This window comes from Plecotus auritus (assembly GCF_963455305.1).
Source record: "Plecotus auritus genome assembly, chromosome: 9".
Classification (NCBI taxonomy): domain Eukaryota; kingdom Metazoa; phylum Chordata; class Mammalia; order Chiroptera; family Vespertilionidae; genus Plecotus; species Plecotus auritus.
In genome coordinates, this window is record NC_137783.1 from 30,292,742 (window position 1) to 30,316,226 (window position 23,485).

General features: G+C 40.4%; 1 protein-coding gene and 1 pseudogene across 3 annotated transcripts in view; one reads left to right on the forward strand and one right to left on the reverse strand.

Moving 5' to 3' along the window:
* Positions 1-23,485, forward strand: part of PRKG1 (protein kinase cGMP-dependent 1) — a 1,125,638-nt gene that overhangs the window by 258,207 nt on the left and 843,946 nt on the right. The gene's annotated exons all lie outside the window — the stretch shown is intronic.
* LOC308257703 overlaps positions 1-23,485 on the reverse strand; it is a 238,702-nt pseudogene that overhangs the window by 73,408 nt on the left and 141,809 nt on the right. The gene's annotated exons all lie outside the window — the stretch shown is intronic.

Consider the following 23,485-nt stretch of genomic DNA (forward strand, 5'->3'; position numbering starts at 1 on the left):
GCTTCTACTAGGTATGATGCATTGTTCCTGTGCTTCCATAGACCAGTATACACAGACCAGCATGCACAACCCTGCAATCGTGAAGCATACATCCTCGCCGCCGGGAATATTTATTGTCTTTGTGTTCTAAGGGAAACATTTATAATTGCAGACTTTGTAATATTGTGTTGTGCTTAGATAGATATAAAAGAGTAAGGAATACTTTATGTTCATATGCTTTGTAGTTTAGAATATACTCGTGTTTGTTTAACTCTTCAATATCTGGGTGTTTTGCTTATCAAAGAAGAGAACAGAGACCCTGAAAGATGGAGGGACATCCCTGAGTCTCAGACAGGAAATGGCGGAGACGAGGCTCGTCCCCTCTCATCGCAGGCCTGTGCTGGTGTCACTCCCTACGGTGCCCTTCACAGCATTTTGGTGAAAGGCCACTTGCAGCCATGAGAATGGGCAGACAACTAAACCTGTCTTGATTGTAGCAAAGGGAGGTGGGGAGGATGAATACTTGGTAGCAAAAAAAGGACCACAGGTTGAGCAATACTAGGAAAAGCTGTAGGAGAGTCTAATATTTAGCAGTGATACCAAGCAGTAGAGTATCATTCTGTGGCATTTGGAGGCAGGAAGAGTGAATGAGTGCAGGAGACTTGAATTGGATCATTGATCTGGGAATAAGTTTAAACAATGGAAAAGTGTGAAGGGTGCTTTGGGTGATGGAGTAACCTGTCATGGAGAGGCAAAGGCCTTTCTTGGAAACCGGTGAATCGCCTAAAGCAGTCTCAGACTCTGATGGATGACTTGTCGGCTGTTTTCTCTCGGAAGGCTTAGTGTCTCCCTGCTTACTGCAGGAAGCCAGGAGGTTTGTGGGATTCTCTCTTCCAAGGCAGGCCTCTCCTCTCTGCAAGTTTGTGCATTTTTCAGCTTACAAAACACTGCCTTTTCCTTTTTAACCTGGGAGTGTGCATAACTCCATCTGTGACGAAATGGAATCGTGAAATGGTGGGAGACATAGCTCCTTGGACAGGCCATTCAGTCTCCTTTACAAACTTCCTTGTAGTAATAGATGTAAGAAGAAGGGGAGGAAGAAGAATAATTATATTGGACATCCAGGGTGTGCTAAGCTCTCTATATGCCCTACACCTTCTAGTCCTCTCAGTAATAACCTGTCATGCCTCTTTTATCGATAAGAAAGCTGAGAGAATATGTAACTAGAACTCTTAACCACAATACTGTACTCTTTTTATGTCATGACATATTTCCTCCCATCCATTTTTTCCTAAATACTCATTGTAATGATAATTCTCTTTTTTTCTTTTTTATTGTTGATAGTATTACAGCTCTCTCCCATTTTCTCTTTCTTCCCCCCCTCCTCCCAGCTCTTACCACTCCCCCAACACCCCGGTCTTCACTACCCTATGGCTCATGTCCATAGGCTATGCATATCCTATCTAATAAAGAGGGAATATGCTAATTGACCACCATGCCCTCACAAAGATGGTGGCGCCCACAGCCAATAGGAGAAAATATGCTAATTGACTGTCATACCCTCAAAGATGGCAGCACTCACAGCCACAAGATGGCGGCACCCAGTCCCCTCAGCCCCCCAGCTGCCCAGGGCTGGCCCGAGGTGCAGGCAAGCCTCAGATGGCAGCTGCACAGCCACCCAGGGCCACCCAAGGCTCAGGTAACCAGGGCCAGTCAAGGCTTGCGCTGCCAGCAGTGGCAGCAGCAGAGGTGTGATGGGGGCGTCACCTTCCCCTGATCGCCGGGCCACCTCCCACCCCTGAGGGATCCCGGACTGTGAGAGGGGGCAGGCCGGGCTGTGGGATGCCCCCTCCAGTGCATGAATTTTCATGCACTGGGCCTCTAGTCTATATTAATAAAAGGGTAATATACTAATTAGACTGGATGTCCTTCCTGACAAAGCCACGGTGGCGGGGGCTGAGGCAGAGATGGTCAGAGGTTATAAGGATGGCAGGGGAGAGCAGTTAGGGGTGATCAGGCCAGCAGGGTAGAGCAGTCAGGGGCAATCAGGCTGGCAGAGGAGGGCAGTTAGGGCAATCAGGTCGGCAGGCAGAGGTGGTTAGGGGCGATCAGGCAGACAGGCAGGTGAGCGGTTAGGAGGCAGTGGTCCCGGATTGTGAGAGGCATGTCCGACTGCTGGTTTGGGCCTAAACCGGCAGTCAGACATCCCCCAAGGGGTCTCAGATTGGAGAGGGTGCAGGCGGGCTGAGACCCCCCCCCTCCTGTGCACAAATTTCATGCACTGGGCCTCTAGTAAGTATATAAGTCCTTTGGTTTATCTCTTCTTGTCCCATTTTAGTCCCATTATAACTGTAACAGCTTTATTGAAGTGTAATTGATATACAAAAACCGGCATATATTTAATGTGCATAATTTGGTGAGTTTGGGCATATACCCTTTACATCAATACTAGATAGATAATACACGTATTTATCACTATGAAAATTTCCTATGTCCCTTTGTTGTTGTTTTTTTGTGTGAGATAAGAACATTAACATGAAATCTACTCTCTTACCAAATTTTTAAGTGCACAGTAGAGTATTGTTAATTATGACATGTGTTGTACAACAGATCTCTGTAATTGATTTATCTTGCATAACTGAAACTCTATACCAATTAGAGAACTATTCCCTGATATGTCTTAAACAAAGCACAAGTTTCTTCACTGCTTCATGGATACACGTGAACCTATTTGTTTCACCTTTATATAGGGCGTCCCCCCAAAAAATGTATATACACACTTCGAATAATTATAAAGGCAGTATGTATTAAAATACTTTTTATTTCAAAATTCAGTGATCAGCTATTTAAGTGTGTATACGTTTTTCTGGGACACTCTGTATTTCCTACAGTGTCAAATACATGGTAGATAACACATTAATATTTATTGCATAGAATTGATTATAGCGTTTTGGGGCTGGGGACAACTCTGCGTGCTTGCTCTTCCTGTTTCGATACAGAGTTGTGTTATGTTTCCCTCTGAGGCTGACCATGCAACTGTTTCAGAAACTGCCAGGGACATTTGTTAGTTTCTGCTTTGCCCTGGCATACCCAAGCCTTGGCAGGAGGTTTGGGATTTCTTTGCCTCTACTAGGTGTCGATCATCTTAGAAGCATTTTATCAGTTATGAACATTGTGGGGTGGTATGAGTTGACCTATGAGAGGGAATGCCTCTTGGAAGGATGTGTGTAATTCATTTCCATTTGGATGGGCCAGCTAATTGCACCTGCCAAACACCTCGCCAAAGTGTGCAGCATTCCTATTTGCATGGTTTGAATCTAAAAATTTTAATCCAGGTCACTAAAGACCCTTCATGTTTGGGTGAAGAGTTTATAATTAAGTAGGACCCAACGTATATAAATAAATCTTTCAAAAGAATGAAAATATTATCACTTTCTAATATACAAGGGTTGGCATACATCTATCTATATATATAAACAGGTAAATGCATATTAGCTGGGCATCACGACTGGCTTAGGAGGCTTAGGAGGAGCTGCACACGCAGATGGGCGGGAGGGGACTGCGTGCTGCCCCCAGCCCCAGCGGACACACACCAGTGGTGGGGGCGTGCTCCGAGCAACCATGGCATGGCTCGGAGCACGCCCCCAGTGGGTGGTAGCAGCGGCTGGAGCGAAGCAGCACCGGTCCCAAATGCCTGGCGGCAGCTGGAGCAAAGCAGCACTGGTCCTGGGTGCCTGGCAGTGGCAGGAGCAAAGCAGCCTGGGTCCTGGGTGCCAGAGGGAAGCCGGTGCCGGCAGCCAGGGGAAGGAAGGCCTATTCTTGCCTGAATCTTCATGCATTGGGCCTCTAGTATATATATATATAAAAGCCTAAGTGATCATTATGACCGGCCGGCCAAACGACGGGTTGACAGGTCGCTATGACACACACTGACCATCAGAGGGCAGACGCTCAACGCAGGAGCTGCCCCCTAGTGGTCAGTGTGCTCCCACAGCCAACCTTCCACAGCTGGCCAACCTCCCACAGTCCCTTCCCTCAGCTGGCCAGCACCCAATGGCACCGATCGGGACTAGGCAAGAAAGCCCTGATTGTCCCCTATTGCTGGTCAGGCCGAGGGTCCCCACCCATGCATGAATTCGTGCACCGGGCCTCTAGTAGGTTTACAGTTGCATTGTGACATTCTTTTAAGTTAAAGCTATTGTAATAATTATAACCTGCATATCTTTTCCCATACAAACAAACTCCTTGGGAACAGATAACATAGTACAGGTTCTGTGGTTCACAGTGCAAATGTTTCTCCCAGATTTTAAGCTAAGCAGTTATCAGATGTGGAAAGTTCTCTCTAGTCCTTCTTGGTATTGGTTATAAATACAAAAAAAATAAAAAAATAAAAATGAGATACTGATGTAATCATAGTTGACTGCTCGTATTAATAATTGAAGACTCAGGCATTAACATATAATTGGAATATTACATATATGTGTTGATAGCTTAATTTCAGTGTATGTGTATGCACAATCATGATTTTTTTCCCCTTTTCCCCAAACACCAGCTGTGTCAGATCAGGCCATGTGTTGGTACATTGAGCCCCACTTAGAAAATAAAAGCAGCAAAGCAAGGGAAGCTAGAATCTGAGTGCTCTGTGTACAGCAAGCATGTCAAACTCAAACGCTAACACAGGCCAAATAAACAAGGCATGCGGCCCACGGGCCACGAGTTTGACATGCTTGTTGTACAGTATTCATCATCAGACAACCTAGGCAGTAAAAGTCTCTAGATGATAATACTTTTGGTGTATTGGATCAATTTGATTGATTTTAGCAATAATTTTACTGTAAGTACACCTACTACTCTAACACCAACACATGGATAAATGCCTGTCAAACACACAATGCTGTTTTTTAAACACATATAAAAAGTATGCTTCTATAAAATGGAGAGTTTTGAAAAGCCATGTTACTAAAAAGAGTATTTTATAAAACATATTAAATTCTCTAGAGAGAAAATTATATCTATTTGAACACAGGTACATCTAAATTTTACAATGATAAAACCAAAAAAAAAATACAAAAAACCCTCAATAAATTCCATGAAGTTCCTTCTTTTCTGTGAAGTAATGAGAGTTTAGATTTCTGTCCTTTCACTCTTAACTCAGAACTTATCCCTACTGACCTCAACATTTCTTGGCAGGGGAGCATAGTAGGAGAAACATGGAATTTCAAACCAGTCAGATGTGAGTTCAAATCTAGTCTTACCATGAATAAGCTTCTTTGTAGTGAAAGAAGCTAGTTCTTTATCCTTTAAATAAAACAAACAAACAAAACCACTGTAATGTTATCTTGAAGGTGAAAAAAAAAAAAAAAGAAGGCATATTAAAGCCCCTAGAGCAAGCATGTCAAACTCGCGGCCCACAGGCCGCATGCCTCGTTTATTTGGCCCATGTTAGCCTTTGCGTTTGACATGCTTGCCCTAGAGCAGTGGTCGGCAAACTGCGGCTCTCGAGCCACATGCGGCTCTTTGGCCCCTTGAGTGTGGCTCTTCCACAAAATACCACGGCCTGGGCGAGTCTATTTTGAAGAAGTGGCATTAGAAGAAGTTTAAGTTTAAAAAATTTAGCTCTCAAAAGAAATTTAAATTGTTGTACTGTTGATATTTGGCTCTGTTGACTAATGAGTTTGCCGACCACTGGTGTCTAGAATAAAGTAGAAGCTTGAAACTGGCAGTCATGTCTGGTTGGATTGGAAGCAGCTGAAAGCAGAGGAAGAGAATGGTTTTGATAAAATCAAAGAATATCTGGCAAGAGGTGAGCCATGTGTGCATATTAAACCGACCCACCAGAGAGGCCCACTTGTGGTTAAAATCCCTGGCAAGCATTTTGGTTGTCCCTCTACACCAGTTTGGTGGATTTCATTTGCAAAATACAGCTGTTCTTTCTCACTCATCAAAGAATTACAGGCATCAACATTAGTATGGTAAAGCATAGAAACTACTATAGTGATCATTACAGTGTTCCCCTCACTTAAGTTTGTGTAAGGAACAGCACTGTATTGCCGATGGGAAAAACAATCTTTTCAGAAGTTAATGCACCTTTTCAGATCACCATTTTCCGGAAAGGAAGCGCTAGTTCGCTAAATGTTCTCAGCTCTCAGCGGTTAGAAAACTGTCGATCGCGAGCAGTTTTATTCCTTGTAAATCTTGTGTACTAATGAAGTTTGAATGGAGCCGTTTTGTGAGGTTGGTTTTATGTGATTTTCAAATGTTCCTTCCCTGAGCTTAATTTGTGATAGGAAAAAGAACTACTTCTTTTCTTTTCTGAGTAGACCTCTCTTTTTACCACGAGGAGTCAAGTCTGCTTTTGAGATCAAAGAGTTTTATTTAACCTGTGAGTCGATGTTACATATTTCATTCATCGCCAAGCCAATTATGTGCACATTCTACTTTCTGAACCCCATCAGTGAGGCTCAGGGAAGTCAAGGTTGGTCTGAGAAAGAGGGGACTTTTGTCTGCTGTTTTGTACTTTGTGTTCCCTTTGAAGCATTCAAAACCATGGCTTTCGCTCATTATCATCAGAGGTGTGGAGGTGGCCCGGAACACAGACATCCTCTTCAAGGTGAAAAGACGATAGAGCTTTGCATCCTTTTAATCTTTGTAAATGCCAAATGCATTTTGTCAGGGGACTTAAGATTTCATATTATTATGCATCAAAAGATTAGAAGTTATTTTTCTTCTCAGAAGGAGTCTCTGATAGCAACAGTCACATATTGTTTCTATGTTGCAAATCAAACAGCCTGGAAGAAAAGTATAGCCACATTTTTTGTAAGGGCAGCACAAACTGTGATCATTATGGATCAATCTGACAGCTCATCCTCATGAACTTTTAATGTTTCCACTTGATGGCAGTTGAAATGAAAGCAATGGAAGATCAAAACTGTGTATGTATATGTACCGCATTCAAGATTTTACTACTTGGGTTTCAATAAATCATTGAAAGAAATTCTATGGTTGAAGTAGTGGTTACTTTTTTTCAAGTTTTTCTTTTCCTTTTCTATTTCATATGTATTCTAACAATTTTTCTAGGAAAATTTAACTGTATTTATCTTTGGTACACTTATGAAATATTGTAATTTTTATGTCTCAGTCATAATGGTGCCCAATGTATATATTTTTACAAGGTATTGTGAAAAAAGTTAGATATTTGTTTTAAGTACTAACAGTAAGGGGAATTATTGAACTACGTTCTCTTACTCTGATCCAAATGGAGCACCATTTTGGCCATTCTGTTCAATTTTTCAATCAGGTAATACAGTGAGAGGAAAAAAAGCCAATCTAAGGAATTGATTTTATAATCATAGATTAATAGCATCATACATGGCAGTGAAATGTTATGTAATGCAAAATGAATTCAGTGTTTTTCTTTAGAGAATTTTGTTTTATAGGTAATTGAGATACAGTACCTGACTGCCCTGGGATAAGTTAATTGTATTCAGGATAATATTAGATACTTTATAAGAATGGAAACAACTTAGTCGTTATTTATTTCTTTAGACTGAAAATATCATTAAAGAAGTGACTTGTCTGAAAAGCTGGGGTTCTGATTGAAACCAAATTTATATTACCCGAAGGACAGAAAGCAGTCAAAATATAGATTGATGGCATGTTCTCAGGCACAGATTAATAATATGACAGACATTTGGCTTCTGCTCGTTTTGATGTACTGAGGGAAATGTAATTCAGGATAGATTTCCCCAAGTAATCACATGGATGTGGTTAGTTGAAGTTAGAGTCATTTCTGCTTTCACAGACACAGATATAAGTGACAATTTTAAAGAAAGAATATAAGAAAACAGTTTTTACAATAAGGTTATGATCTTCCGCCACCTCTAATGGTTTATATTCAATTAAATCAAGATTGAGTGCCAAATATAAGCAATGATAATAATGCAAATAAACATGCAAGATTTTAAAATAGAAATAATGAATGGAATTTAATCTTTACATGGGTTTTGACTGGGAAAGAGTTAGAAGTTACCTAATTCACTCACTACCCTTGACAAGTAAATATAGTAACTTCTAAGTTTAAGAAACTGATTTCATAGCTCATATCTTTAGACTAAAAGAGAAAATGTAAGCTTTAGGAACACACACTTTTAGAACTCAAGAGCTCATGTAGGCCTGTTTTTCTCAGGTATCCAGCAAGATGATTTTGGCTTCAGTTAACAGAAAACCTGTCTCAAACTGTCTCAAATTGACTTAAATAAGGGCATTTATTATCTCACATAAGGAGTTCTGAGATAGTCTGCAACCCGGGTGTGGTGTGACAGTATCCCTGAAGTTCTCCGATGTGGATTTGTCGCCAAAAAGTATTGATTTTGTGCTCAGATTGGCAGCAAGCTGCCTGCAGTGGCCCAGACTCCCAGTGTTCAAAGGAAGCCTTTAGGCCATTTCTTTCTTTTGCTCCTTTTTCCAGAGGAAGGAACCCTTTCCCAGGTGCTTCCCAGCAGACATTCTCATTTCTTGGTTGGGCCACATGTCAGAGGCATGAAATTGCCACGATTACTATAAAGGGACCCTGACCATTTTGGGAACTGGGAATTAGGGGTACTTCCCCTGAGTCATGTGGTGTGGGATGGTCAACTGAATAAAATGAGGTTCCTTTTGAAAGGAAGAAAGGGAGAATGGATGTTGTGTAGGCAATCGCCAGTCTTTTTGTTGGTAAGGAAATAATGGCCCAGAGGCGGCTTAAATGTGTCCAAGTTATAGACTTACTAGTAGAGTCATTTAGCCCAGCATTACTATTTATTATTCTACATTATTTACTGGAGGGAGAATTTCCCCAGTACTTTAAATATATATATGTCATTCTGGTCATATTTGCACTTGCAAATGAAGGAAAATTTTGCCCAAGAGTCTGAAGTTGAATGAAAGCTGAAATAAGAAACCACTTTGATTTTATACTTCCTCAGGGAAAATATGTCTTGATCTTCCCATGAGCCCACCATAGACAGCTTTTTTGAGAACGTTTCACAGAGTTCTTATTTATTTATATGATTACTTGAGTACAAGTTGTCCCATTTACTAAATTCCAGTAGGGACAGTGCCTACTGTTTGCACTCTGTTTTTGATATATAATCTGACACTCCAACAATGGAATGAATGAATAAATGCTGAGATTTTCTTTTTCTTTTTTTATTTTTTTTTAAATATATTTTATTGATTTTTTACAGAGAGGAAGAGAGAGGGATAGAGAGTTAGAAACAACGATGAGAGAGAGACATCGATCAGCTGCCTCCTGCACGCCCCCTACTGGGGATGTGCCCGCAACCCAGGTACATGCCCTTGACCGGAATCGAACCCGGGACCCTTCAGTCCGCAGGCCGACGCTCTATCCACTGAGCCAAACCGGTTAGGGCTGAGATTTTCTTTTTAGTCCTATGATCATGAAATCTGTTTAAGCACTGTTGTGTGATCCAATAAGAATAGGTTGCACTTTTAGGTAACATGTAGACATGGTCCCATGCCTGAGATGGTGGGGGTAGATAGGATATATAAAAAATGTAAAATTAACACTATGGCATAGTCATGTCATATGCTAGATGAACACTACGGATAAAGATGCCATCAGACTTCAGGAATGGACAGTGAAGAAGTCTATGACATTTGGAGACTACTCAAAGAGGAGGGAGAATTTGGGCTGGGTATTGAAAGAAAGATGGACTTTAGGCAAGTGAAAAGGAATGGAATCTAATCCAGGAAGATGAACCAAGAAAGAAAGGTTAGATTTCATTTAGGGACAATGGATGGATCAGCTAGATGAAAGCATTTGTGACACTCATGATACTGGAAAGTAAGGGAGATTGTGAAAAGTCGTCAGCCCAGGCTAAGACACCTCTGGACTACAGAAGCTTCCAGAGCAGGATTCTGACATAAAGGATCAATACTTACCAATATTAATTTGAAAATATGAGTAGGATGGGACATGAAAGGGTGGGGGGAAGTAGTGAAGAGGTAAAGTATTCTAAATGTAAAGGTTCAAATAATAAAATGTAAGAAATGGGCCTGAATGGAATGATGAGACAAGTTTTGAAAAATTAAGACAGGACAAGTGATTGGATATAGGGGCTAAGATAGCCCAAAGCAAATCTCCTAGGGGCTGAGCCTTGAAAATTGATGGGATATCCAAGGAAATAGCAAAATCCAGAGGAGAGTTGGGTTTTTTTGTTTGTTTGTTTGTTTTTATCAGAGAAGATAGTTTTGTGTTGAATGGTCCGGTTTTGCAGAATCAGCGGGACACTTAGAGCTGTTCATCAGGAAGTTGTTGATGTATAATGAATTTCAAAATTAGAGGAGCTGGTGCTATAGATTAGAATGAATGTCATGTGCAAATGAAAGTCAAAATCACATGAGAGTTAGAGATTTGCAGCACTTGGCAAAATGCCTGACAGATATGTATCTCAATACATATGCATTGAATTAAAACTAAACTTTATTAACCAGAATACTTTTGCTTGGCAGAGATAGAAACCCAACAGAGACGGACTTGCAGATTGACTTTATGGACTCATGTCACAGAATGACCCAGGTCAAACCTAGCTGTAGGCGTGACTGAACCGATGTGTTTGCATGGTTGGGGAATTCTCTCTCATCTTGGCTTTATTCTGTTAGACTCTGTCTCAGGTGGCCTCTCTGGTTACATGGCACATTCCACCAGGGTGGCCTCTCCTGCAAAAAGAGCTCCTCTTTTCACCAAGTACTGAGGAAGTGTCAGAAGTCGCTCTGTCTGGAAAAACTTGCAACAGTCCCTCGACACTGAATCGATTACCGTGACTCTGATTAACCAGATCTATCCCTAGAGTCAAGGCTAGTACAATGCCCATCAAAATATACTTAAACAAAACCTGAAAAGAATAATAATGAGGGCAGCTATAGAGAAAATCAAGATTGTTGTTTGGTTTTGGCCGTAAGAAAGGAGTGTGGACACTAGGCAGGTGAATACATTACTAGTCACCATAGGAGTTATGGTAAAATCCTGCAGTTATGGCAAGGCCTGGGCTTATACATACTCACATTTCCAGGGCAGGAGAAAGGTGGATCAGTGAAAGAGAAACAAATGAATCAGCAGGGGAGGCTGAGTGAGAGCACAGATGGGAACTAATCAGGCTCATTTCCTGATACACAACTTCTGTGTAAGGCTTCTAGTGACTCCAAAATGGCATTTACCCTGGTATAAAGCATAACACTATCTCCATCCCTGCAGTGTAGGTTCTTTTAGTAATTTAGAAATATAGTAGCCCCCCTGATCTGAGGGGGGATATGTTTCAAGACCCCCAGTTGATGCCTAAAACCACAGATAGTACCAAACCCCATGCAAACTATTATTTCATATATATATATATATATATATATATATATATATATATATATATATATCCCTATGATAAAGTTTCATTTATAAGTTAGGCATGTTCAGAGATTAACAACAATATCTAATAATGAAATAGAACCATTATAACAATGCAGTGGAACATACTGTTGATCTGATAACCAAGATCGCTGCTAAGTGACTAACATACATGGTATGGATGCTCAATTTTAAATTTATGAATTGTTTATTTCTGGAATTTTCCACTGATTTTTTTTCAGATAGTGGTTGACCACCTGTAACTGAAACCACTGAAAGCAAACCAAGGGTAAGGGGGGACTACTGTGCAGAAAAAACATTAAAAAATTCAGGGACTGTGGAGAAATAGCCACTAGAACATTCTTACTTTTTTTTGTTGTTCTTACTAGATTCCAAGCATGTGACTTAGATAATGTACGGTTTGGGATTTTTAAAGAGGTTTTCAAAAGAAAGAGCGGAAAGAGGACACATGTCAGTATCTAATGACTTAAAGCTTTCATTTCTAACTTATCTTCATATATTTATTTTATGCAAACTGTTTAACCTACAATATAGTATGTATCTATATATGTAAGTACTGGGGGCCCAGTGCACAATTCGTGCACCTTGAAAGGAACTGTGGGCCATGAGGCTGTGGTAAGCACAGGGGCAGTTCTCAGCCCATCCTCTGTGCCCCCACCTGGCCCCTCCCACCATGGTCCCCGGTCCCCTGCCTACTGGCAGCCCTGCTCCCGCAGCCACTGTTCCCATGCACTGAGGGCACAGAGCAATTGGAGCCTGCACCGGCAGCGGGTGTGAGAGGTGGCTGCTGCCCAAATGGCCCCTCAGGAGCTGGGGGAGGTGGAGAAGCCCTCAGGGGTGATTCAGGGCTGGCAGCGGGTGCGAGTGGCGGCACCAGCACTGGCTGTGGGTGCAAGCCGGGCCAGCGCTGTCAGCAGGTGCGAGCGCCGGGTGGGTCCGAGGTGCGTGGGAGCAAAGAATTTTCAGTAACCACCAGAGGCTCACCCCACCTTGGTCTGGAGCCCCCATTCACCTGCTCCACCATCCTGCGGCGGCCAACACCTGCCATGTTCCATACACGCCCGCTGGTGGTCAGCGTACGTCATAGCAACCAGTTGTTGGGTTGTTCCGCCATTTGGTCTATTTGCATATTAGCCTTATATTATATAGGATATTATATAGGATACTTCTGTAATATATCTGCAAATATACATATATACAAATATACATATATACATATATTTACATATGTGCAACCATCAGTACTTACCTAAACCTTTAATGAGAATGAGGTTGTCAAGAATAGCCTTTTAGCAGATATATCTCAGATGTAATTTTTCTTGAAGCACACACTCATAGCAGCTATAATTATTATCATTTGCTGTGTCCTTTCCATGTGCTAAGGACTGTGGTATGTGATTTACATACATTATCTTATTTCATTTCCCCTCGACAGTAACCCTAAGGGGATGGTATTATCCCTATTTGGTATTTGTGGGAGCTGGAGAGCTGAGGTGCTGAATGTAAAGTAAGATGTGGCAGAGCCAGGACCCACATGGAGCCACGTCCATCTCCAGTGACTGTGCTTTTATCTGCTGTACATGCTGTACCTGGCAACTCCAGTGCCCTGCAGCTCCGTGGAAAACAGCTCTATATTTCTTACACATAAAACACTGTAAAGCCACACTGGCTGGGTGACTCAGTTGCTTAGAGTGTTGTCCCCACACCAAAAGGTGGCAGGTTTGATGTCTGCTCAGAGTATATACCAGGTTGTGGGTTCAATCCCTTGTTGGGGCCTGTATAGGAGGCAACCAATGGAGTTAGTTTCTTCCCTCCCCTCCATTTCCCCTCCCCTCCCCTCTCTTCTCTGCTCCTCTCTTCTCTCTCTCTCTCTCTCTCACACACACACAAAACAAAACAAAACAAAAAAACAAACCCAAAAACCTAAAACCCACTGCATGAGCCAAATAAACCAGTTCCTTAGTAGAAAAGGAACTTCATGGAATAAAAAGCATTTATTGCCTTGCTATTCTGCTTTGGTATTCAGATGCTTGGAGATTAGAATATGAAATCAATAAATATTCATATGAAGGGCCCTGCTGACACGAATAACCTCCCCCGCCCCTTTTTATTTTCTCCTTTTGGAAAATTTGTCAGGATGTGTACTTTACTCTCTTGGATGTTTTTTCCCATTCTTACCACTATTATTTAAAAATTTATTTTTGTTCCTTTGGATTATAGTGAGAGTTTCTCTAGGGAATGTATGCTCTTCTGGATATATATGTGTAGGGTGTGTTTCCAGAATAGGGTTAATGACTGGGAAGTGTAGTCACTTTGAAAGCATGCCCTGCAAAATGCATGTGCTGAAATGCAGTTTGCTCCATTTTCTGCTGAAATGTGCATCTCTGCTGGGAGTGTTACTTTTCAGGATTGTACCATCATAAATCAATTTTGCTCATGAAGATTATTGAAGATTAAGTGCAAATACCAGGTCCAAAATCAATGTGATGTGATTATACTTATCTGTAGAAGTACTGACAATTGTTGATCCCCAAGGAATTATATAAATTAAAAAAATAAAAACTTTAGGTGAGACTTAGCCACCAGAAAACTAATTTGATTTCTTTTCTAAGGGAGACTATTTAGAAAGTAAATTTCAGCAACTACCATAGTATTAAAGACAAGAACACTTTGTGTCTGTTTCTTATTTGATAAGAACTGTGCTGTTCTTTTTTAAAAAGTCTGCAGTTTACAAAATATGTCATAACTTAAATTGGCATATATAAGCAAGATATGGCAAATATTCCTTGGCAAGATTTAAAGGGACTGGAATATTCCCCAACCTGTTTTGAAGAGAAGAGATAAAGTACTTTTTTGGACTCCCAGTGGAGGATATTATTAAATACAAATGCAGAGTATTTTGAAACTGCTGAGCAAACCATTATTTTTATATGCTGCATCTGTATCCAAAGCTCTAGTGTTATTGTTTTCAATGCATCATTTCACAAAGAAAGATTAAGTTTTGGTAAATTAAATTTTGGCTTGTGGCTGCACTAGATTCTGAGATATTCCTGGAACCTGAAATCAAATATCTGCATTTCTCCAGATTAATTCTATTTTGGGATATTGTGAAATCACTGCAAGAAAAAAAAAATACACATCCTATCCTTTCAACATATCCTCTTTTCCAAACATGAACCCAATAGTTGAAATTTAAGATAATAAATAGGCTTTCAACAGCTTTAGTATAAACAATGTAACTGTTGAAACAAAGCCAGCATTTACATAACCAAGAAAAATTCTTGGGCACATGTCTGTTGTCAGTCTTGTCTAGGCTTATCCCACTCGTACTGGGTGAAGATTAAGTTTTGTTTCTGGGCCGATGTAAAGAATATTTCAGAAATATGTTCTTGATATATAGAGTACAATAGCTGCAAACGTTTTTTTTTTTCCTTCTCACCATCTTCTAAAAGTTGCATCCTTAAATGTCTATGGGGCTGGCATGGGATGCATGTGAATGGGGAAGGTGGGGACTGTTGCATGACTAACCCCATGTTTAAAGGGAACAGTAGCTACTCAGCTTCAATAAAGTGTTGACCCATGAGAATTCAAAGTCAATGTTGTCAGGACTCCTTATTGTATTTTAAAAGAAAACAGATATTTCTTTGTTATTATTATTTATGAAAAATATCCTGGTTTCTATGTGCTATAGACAAATGCAATATAAAAAACCAGAGGCCCGGTGCATGGAATTTGTGCACTTGGGGAAGGGGTCCCTTAGTCTGGCCTGTGCCCTCTTGCAGTCCGGGAGCCCTCGAGGGATGTCCATGGGGAGCGGACCTAAGCCAGCAGTTGGACATCCTTAGCGCTGCCGCGGAGGCAGGAGAAGCTCCTGCCACCACCACTGCACTCACCAGCAATGAGCCCGGCTTCTGGCTGAATAGCGCACCTTCTGTGGGAGCACACTGACCACCATGGGGCAGCTCCTGCATTGTGTGTCTGCCCCCTGATGGTCAGTGCACATCATAGCGACCGGTCGTTCCTCTGTTCAGTCGATTTGCATATTAGACTTTTATTATATAGGATAACCTGTGGGCCAAAATATAAAAAATTAACAAAAAACACATCTGTGAGCTACATGTGACCCAAAGGCCACAAATTGGCAAGTGCGTGTCTACAGCATGACACCACCTGACTTCTTTACCAAAGAATATTTATTGAGAGCCTGTGTGTGTTTTCTGCAGATTTCTGATGTGTGTTAGTGCCTGATGCTCTAACTGGTCCTCTGCTCCTGAATCTTACTATTCCCATGAACTGTGTCCATTTTATTACCAGTTTTCAGATAAAATTCCTGGGTTCAAATGAGAGTTTGACATGGTCTAAGGCCCATGTTTGGATGTCTAGTCTTGTAACTAATCTAGTGCTGGTGTCAGAGATTCTTTATTCTTACTGAAGCAAAATCTTTCTCTTATATTCTATTTATAGTCATTGGTTTTCTACCTAGTTTACTACCCCTCAAAGTATGCCCAGAAACCAAGTCTTTATAGCATCAGGAATTACAGTGTTCAACTGCTTAGGGTTTAGTGTTCCACCTTGTTCTCCTGGCCTACAGTTTGGGTCTTCTATTATTGAACAGATTTCACTGATGCCAAACTGCATGTATCTCTTGATCTTCATGGCCTCATTCTAAAATTTTAATTGCTTTTTAAGACCTCCTTATTTCATTGTTATATCCCTGATACCAGGAACTTGCCTGTCTGAATTCTAGGTTGTACATGTCTGGCTGGATTTTCTCTTTTTAATTATAACTGTTTCTGCTTGGTGGTAGATCTGCTTCTTGGATTTTTCAGTCAACCAGAACTTTCTCTAATAACCCTTCCTGTCTGGCTGTAGCATCAGGTAAAAACCCTTGGGAGAGTGGTACTTTTGGAATTGCTTTTATCATGGAAGCAGGGGAGGGGAGGCAAAGAAGAATAAAATGCTGTCGCCTCTATTCATGCAAGTCAGGTGTACTTATTCCTATTCAACGCTACTATTTTTTGCCTTATGTTAACACATTGGTGGTTATTTCATTAGTGTAGCCAATTGATACAGGAATTGACTTTTAAAATTTTCTGCTGATTTGTGAAAAAATAAATGCGGGCAACCTGTTAAAATCCTCTTGTAGAGTTTAAAGTAAGTGCAGGGTTTGTTGGGATGATTAAAACATTACCTGTTGAAATCCCCTTTTACTAGTAAATTGCCATACCTCTTTGGGATTATTCTCAAAGAATATGGAAACCCCAAATGTATTGTTATGTGGATCAGTGAGCTTGAGCGATAGCCCAAAGAACTGAACATTGATATGGAAATATCCTTTAAAATTCAGTTTCGAAATATCGAATTCCAGAAAGTTCCAATTTATTTTCATGTAACCTCCATCACACTTGTCATATTGATTCATTTTGTTTTCGAGGAAAGGAGGATATTGTCAGTAACTTATGCTATCCTCCTTCTGTCTCCTCTCTACTCATCTGGGTGAGATTGGAAAGGTGAACAACCAAGTGCCAAATGGCTTTGAACCCAGTGTCTCTCAAGAGCACAAGTAAATCCTCCAGGAAAGGCATTTGGAGGCTGGATCCAGGACGTTGATGGAGTGTGCTGCAGGGATTTTAACTACTATGAGGTAGAAAGCAAATTTCTAAAATTGCTGACTATATATAGATGGAGCCTTCCCTGCTTCATTGATTGTATACCATGTCCTTTCACAGAAGCTCCCATTTTCAAGGCATGTCAGTCACAAAAAGGATATATAGGTAAATATGTAAATAATAATATGTGCATACACAGGAATAAAATGTGATGTATAGCTATGGAAGTTGTTCTGATATCACATATGTATATGTGGTATTTGGTGCCAAATGGAACATGTTAATTTGGTTTGGTTGCATGTCCTTTATTTTGAAGCTTATCTACAGAAGAGGGAGCAGTTAGGGGACTGGGTGAAAAGGGGATTGAGTGCCAGTTCCAAAACAGTCCCGTGGATGTAAAGTACAGCATAGAAAATATAGTCAATAATATTGTAATAACTAAGTATGGTGCCAGGTGGGTACATGAAATATTGGGGGGAGTCACTCTATAAATTGTATGATCATCTAACAATTATGCTATGTATCTACAACTAATACAAAATGAATTGAATGTTAACTATAATTGAAAAGTAAAATTTAGTAAAAGAAGTAAAGTAAAAAAATGTGGTATATCTATGCAGTGGAATAATATTCAACCTTTAAAAAAAAAAAAACCTGTCATTTGACAAAATGGATGAACATGAAGGATATTATCCTAAGTAAAATAAGTCACACAGAGAAAGGCAAATACTATATTATCTCAGTTATATATAGAATAAAAATAAAAAGGTAAAACTCATAGAAACAGATAATAGAATGGTGCAGGGGTCCTCAGACTTTTTAAACAGGGGGTCAGTTCACTGTCCCTCAGACTGTTGGAGGGCCGGACTATAGTTTAAAAAAAAAAACAACTATGAACAAATTCCTATGTGCACTGCAGGCCCGGGACGAGTCGGCTGCTAAGCAGGACAGGCAGCGGCACCCGGCGGGCCAGATAAATGTCCTCGGCATGCCGCATGTGGCCCGTGGGCCGTAGTTTGAGGACGCCTGGCGGTGGTTGCCAGGAGTAGGGGTGAAAAAATGGAGCAAAGTTGGTAAAACAGTACAAATGTTCAGTTATAAGGTGAATAAGTTATGAGGACCCAATATACAGCATGGTGACTTGGAATTTGCTAAGAAAGTGGATGCTAAGCATTCTAACAAAAAAAGTATGGGAGATCATAATAGCTATGCTAATTAATTGGATTGTAAAAATCATTTCACAATGTACACATTACATTGTATACTTTAAATATATTTTAATTTTATTTGTAAATTATACCTCAGAAAAGCTGGAAAAAATAGTAAGTGAAAACCTATGTAACATAAAAATAGATATATCTCATTTTTTAAAACTATGCATATAAATAAAAATACATAAATATGAATAATATATAAAGGAATATAAAATATTAATGGCGTAATAGTAATTTTCTATGTTATGGTTAAATTTTATTATATTTTCCTTATACTTTATATTTTTCAAAATTTCTACAGTGAATATGCCTTACAGAAATAAATTTTTAAAAAATAAATATAAAGGCTGATCTCCAGAGTCTTTGAGAAAAAAACTGTGGCATTTGGGGTTTGCTTTGTCAAGTTAATGTTTGGTAGCATGAAATCTGCACTGGTGTAAATTTGGAATCTTGAGGGAGGAGTCATTATAAGGAAATGTGACTTGTTAAAAAAAATCAAAGAGAACCAGCCTTGACACATTTCTTTGAATATCAATTTCATATCAACACCTTGGAAGCTTATATAGTTAAGCTAGTGGACTTTCATGAACAGTTTCGTATTTGTAGAGAATTGCCCTTGTAAGCCATAGATGTATTTTAAAATTATTTTCAATGATGTCAAGTATTAAGTCTCTCAAGATAAATTTGATCTTCAAAGAGTTAAAAGGTATTGAACATCAATGCTGAAAAATAAAAGTAGGTTATAAAATAGTAATACCATTGATGTATTTTTAAAGGCACAGGTTTCAGATAAAAGGGATGATTTTCTTGCATAATCAATAAGAGAGTTTTGCAAGCAATTAAAAAATAATTTCACACATGTTTTGTGCAGCATCACTGCCATTGAATAAGAACAGTGTTTTCAAAGTGAGTTTTTAAAGGAAAACATTTATTTGGATACTAGAAGCCCGATGCACGAAGATTTGTGCAAGAATGGGCCTTCCTTACCCTGGCTGCCAGCACTGCCTTCACTCTGGCTGGAGCAGCCTTTCTGTCTTCCCACGCTGCCCAGTGGCCTGGAGAGGTTGGAGTAGTGCAGAAAGCTTGCGTCGTCACCGTGGTGACAATGCAAGCATCCCGCCCCGCCCCCGTCACTTGGCGCTTGTGTATGCAAATTAACTGGCCATCTTTGTTGGGTTAATTTGCATACTCACTTCTGATTGGCTGGTGGGCATCACGAAGGTATGGTCAATTAGCATGTTACTCTTTTATTAGGTAGATATAAGGTTTTGTTGTATTTTTTTTCAATTTCCTAGAGAGAGAAATAGCCAGAAGGTAAATCTGAATAAAGACCAAGTAACATATGAACAATAGTGATAGGGTTGCCAAATAAAATATTAGATGCCCAGTTAAATTTGATAACAAATATAGTTTTGAGTATAAGTATATAAGTTTGTCCCATACAATATCTGGACCCTACATATTTCTCTGAAATTCAAATTTAACTGGGAGTCCTTTATTTTTATTTGCTAAGTCTGGCCATCTTAAATATTAACCAATAGTTACTTCTCCCCCTTTGGACAGACATGTACCTTGTTTGTGATCACTGGTTCTTTTTCTGTGGAAGTTACAGATTACCTGTTGCCCTCAAAGAGTTCACACTCTAGATAAGAACTATGCAGATAACCATCTTTCAAGAGAAACTATAGTAAATGCTCCAAGAAAGATACAAACAATGTTAAAGTTGTTCAAATACTAAAGAAGTTACTTCTGGTTGAGGAAACTAGGAAATAGTTGAGCTGATATTGGGGTTGGCCCAAAGGATTGGTGGGTTTTTACCCGCCTGGAGACAGGGGAGAAGTGGCACTTCCAGGCAGGAGAACAGCCCTAGGAAAAGCATTAATTTGGGGAAGTATTGCGTGTACTTAAGGAATTACAGTTTGGTTAAAGGAGGGATCTCAAACATTCACATGCCTCAGAATCATCTGGGCTTGTTATACACAGCTCTCTGTGTCCTACCCCCAGTTTCTGGCTCACTAGGTGTGTGTGGTTAGAAAATTTGAATTTCTAAGTTTGCCTTTGTTGCTGATGCTGCTGGTATGGCAACCGCACTTAGGGACCATGCACTAGGGTGCAGCCATGGGTGACTAGTGGGAAATAAGGTAGAAATGTAGGTGGGGACTCTGAGGACCTGGTCTGTCATGCTCTGGAGCTTGACTTTTGTCTCATAGGCAGTGGGCTCCATTAAAAGCTGGTGAGCAAAGTGACATATCAGATTGTACTTGAGAAATCCTTTTTTGGTGGCAGTATTTGTGATTTGTGAAAAACAGCACCAACAGACAGAGAAGCAAGGGTAATTGAATAGCTGCTGCATGCATTACTTAGCACAGCCAAGACCTAGAAACAATCTAAGTGTCCATTGACAGGTGGCTGGGTGAAGAAAAGGTGGTGTATGTCTAATGGAACATTATTCAGCCCTAAAAGAGAAGGATGATGCCTTGCCACGCTAGCAGTCAGCAGCTGTGCGTCGCAGCAGGTTGCCTAGGACCAAACCAGAGAGGGTCGGACCTGCATTGCCACCATGTGCCCACCATCCAGATATCATTGCTGACATGTACACATAAGGAACTGTTTGATATTGAAATGGGGACTCAGAACTGTTGGACATTGAAATTGGGACTCAAACATTTTTTGTTATTATGTTTATTTCTAGTCTGCAGAGGCAAGATTTTTTTTAAAGGAAAGAAATGGGGGAAAAATAGATACAGAGGCAAAGAAGCATTGAACAGACTGTCAAACTACAGCGGGAAGGCAGAGGAGGTTGCGGGGGGGGGGGGGGGGCTGTAAGAGATCAACCGAAGGACTTGTACGCATGCATATAAGCATAACCAATGGATACAAGATACAAGACACTGGGGGTGGGGGGCAGGTAAAGGCATATACTGGGGGGAAGGGGAGGCCGGGGAAAGGTCAATGGGGAAAAAAAAAGGAGACATATGTACCACTATTTGTAATACTTCAAACAATTAAAAAAAAAAGAAAAAAAGAGCCGAAACCAGTTTGGCTCAGTGGATAGAGCGTCGGCCTGCGGACTGAAAGGTCCCGGGTTCAATTCCGGTCAAGGGCATGTACCTTGGTTGCGGGCACATCCCCAGTGGGAGGTGTGCAGGAGGCAGCTGATCGATGTTTCTCTCTCATCGATGTTTCTAGCTCTCTATCCCTCTCTCTTCCTCTCTGTGAAATATCAATAAAATATATTTTAAAAAAAAGAAAAGAAAAGAAAAAAAAAAGAGAAAGAAAAGGAAACCCTGCTATTTGGGATAACATGGATGAACCCTGAGGACATTATGCTAGGTGAAATAAGTCAGACAGGCATATGATCTCACTTATATGTGGAATCTTAAAACACACACACACACACACACACACACACACACACAACTAAAAACAAACAAAAAACTGGCCAAGTAGCTTGGTTGGTTAGAGTGCCGTCCCCATACGCCAAGGTTGTGGGTTCAATCCCTGGTCAGGGCACATGCAAGAATCAACTAAATAATGAATGCATAAATAAGTGGAACAACAAATGGATGTTTCTCTCTCTCTCTCTCTCTCTCTCTCTCTCTCTCTCTCTCTCTCGCTCTCTCGTTCTATCCCACCCTCCCTCCCTTCCTCTATCGCTCTAAAATCAATTTAAAGAAATAAAGGGGACTCATAGAAACAGAGAGTAGATTGGTGTTTGCCAGGGACTCCAGGTTAAGGGAAACAGGTGATGGTGGTAAAGGGTGCAAGCTCCCAGTTATAAGATAAATAAATTCTGGTAACTATGGTTAACAGTACTCTATTGTATACCTAAAAGTTACTAAGAGAATAGATCTTAGATGTCCCCACCACACACAGAAAAAGGTAATTCTATGAAGTGATGGATATGTTAACTAACCTTATTTGGCAATATATACAGCTATAAAAAAATCATCACGTTATACACCGTAAACTTACACAGTGTTATATGTCTAATACATGTCAATAAAACTGAGAAAAGTTCAAAAAATAAAAATAGCAGCTACATTAGTCAGAACAAGAAATGGAGCCCAGAGGACTGGCCTGCATGAATGTTTTGGTGAGCCACTTGTCGTTTGTATGAGCATTTGAGAAGCAGGCAGCAGATTTTATTTAGCGGACTTTTCCTTCCAAGAAGCCAAAATTGATAAGAAGATGGTTTTGCAGTATTGCTTGGAGTTTTCAAAAAATATTTACTGAAGTTTTAAAATTAAATAAACAGCTTTTTCCTGTTAATTAAAACAGAACTTTCCTATTAAAAAAGTAAACAAGGTAGGGGCTGGTGTTTATTAAAATGGCATGGAGTGCTTACAGGCAGCCCAAGGGGTCAGAACATAAAGCGGCACAGACATGGACGGTGGTGCCATAGATCATATCATTGAGGAATGCATTCTAGATCTTTAATACATTTTTTTAAATGTGCTTTTATTGACGAGGGAGAGAGAGAGAGAGAGAGAGAGAGAGAGAGAGAGAGAGAGAGAGAGAGAGAGAGAGAAATAGCCATCTAATGGCCCCTGCACGGTGCCTACTCGGGATCAAGCTTGCAACCCGGGCATGTGCCCTAACCTGAAATCAAAGCAGCAACCTCTGGGTTCATGGGAGGATGCCCAACCAACTGAGCCACACCAGCAGGCCAATCTTTAAGGCATTTTTTGAGGGCAGCTTTATCTCCTCTATTGAATGACCTTCAACTCAGATTCAGCCATAATATTTCTTAAGGGCCAATATTTGCTAGACACTGTGATAGGATCTGGTGTGACATTCCAATTAGCTAAGAACTGGTATGGAAGGGGCATTGCAGAATCAGAATGGATGCGTTACTCCAACTTCTTACTTGTTCAAAGCAGCCCTGTTGCTGTCAACATGGGATTTTTTTGTCTAATGTTCACCCCTGTTTCTAAGTAAATTTTAATTAGATTTTCCTATTTGAGGGAAAAGGTCAAGGAATCTAGACTAGAAAGTTTCAGTAGCAGCAACATTTGATCTTTCAATAATTCTCCTGAACATTACAAAATACCAGGCAGAAAAAAAGAGAGCAAGTTCTGGTAGCTACCTCAAAATGAGAATTATTGGCTTTAAGACTTTGGAGCTCCTCCTCCTCAACCTTGCCACTTGCTGAGTGAGAAATGAAAGCCTAGAGGCAGGCATTCAACTCAGGATCACCAAGGCGGTTCCCGACGGTACTGAGCTGAGGGCCTAGGTCTCTGATGTGCCCATTCAGCTGTCAT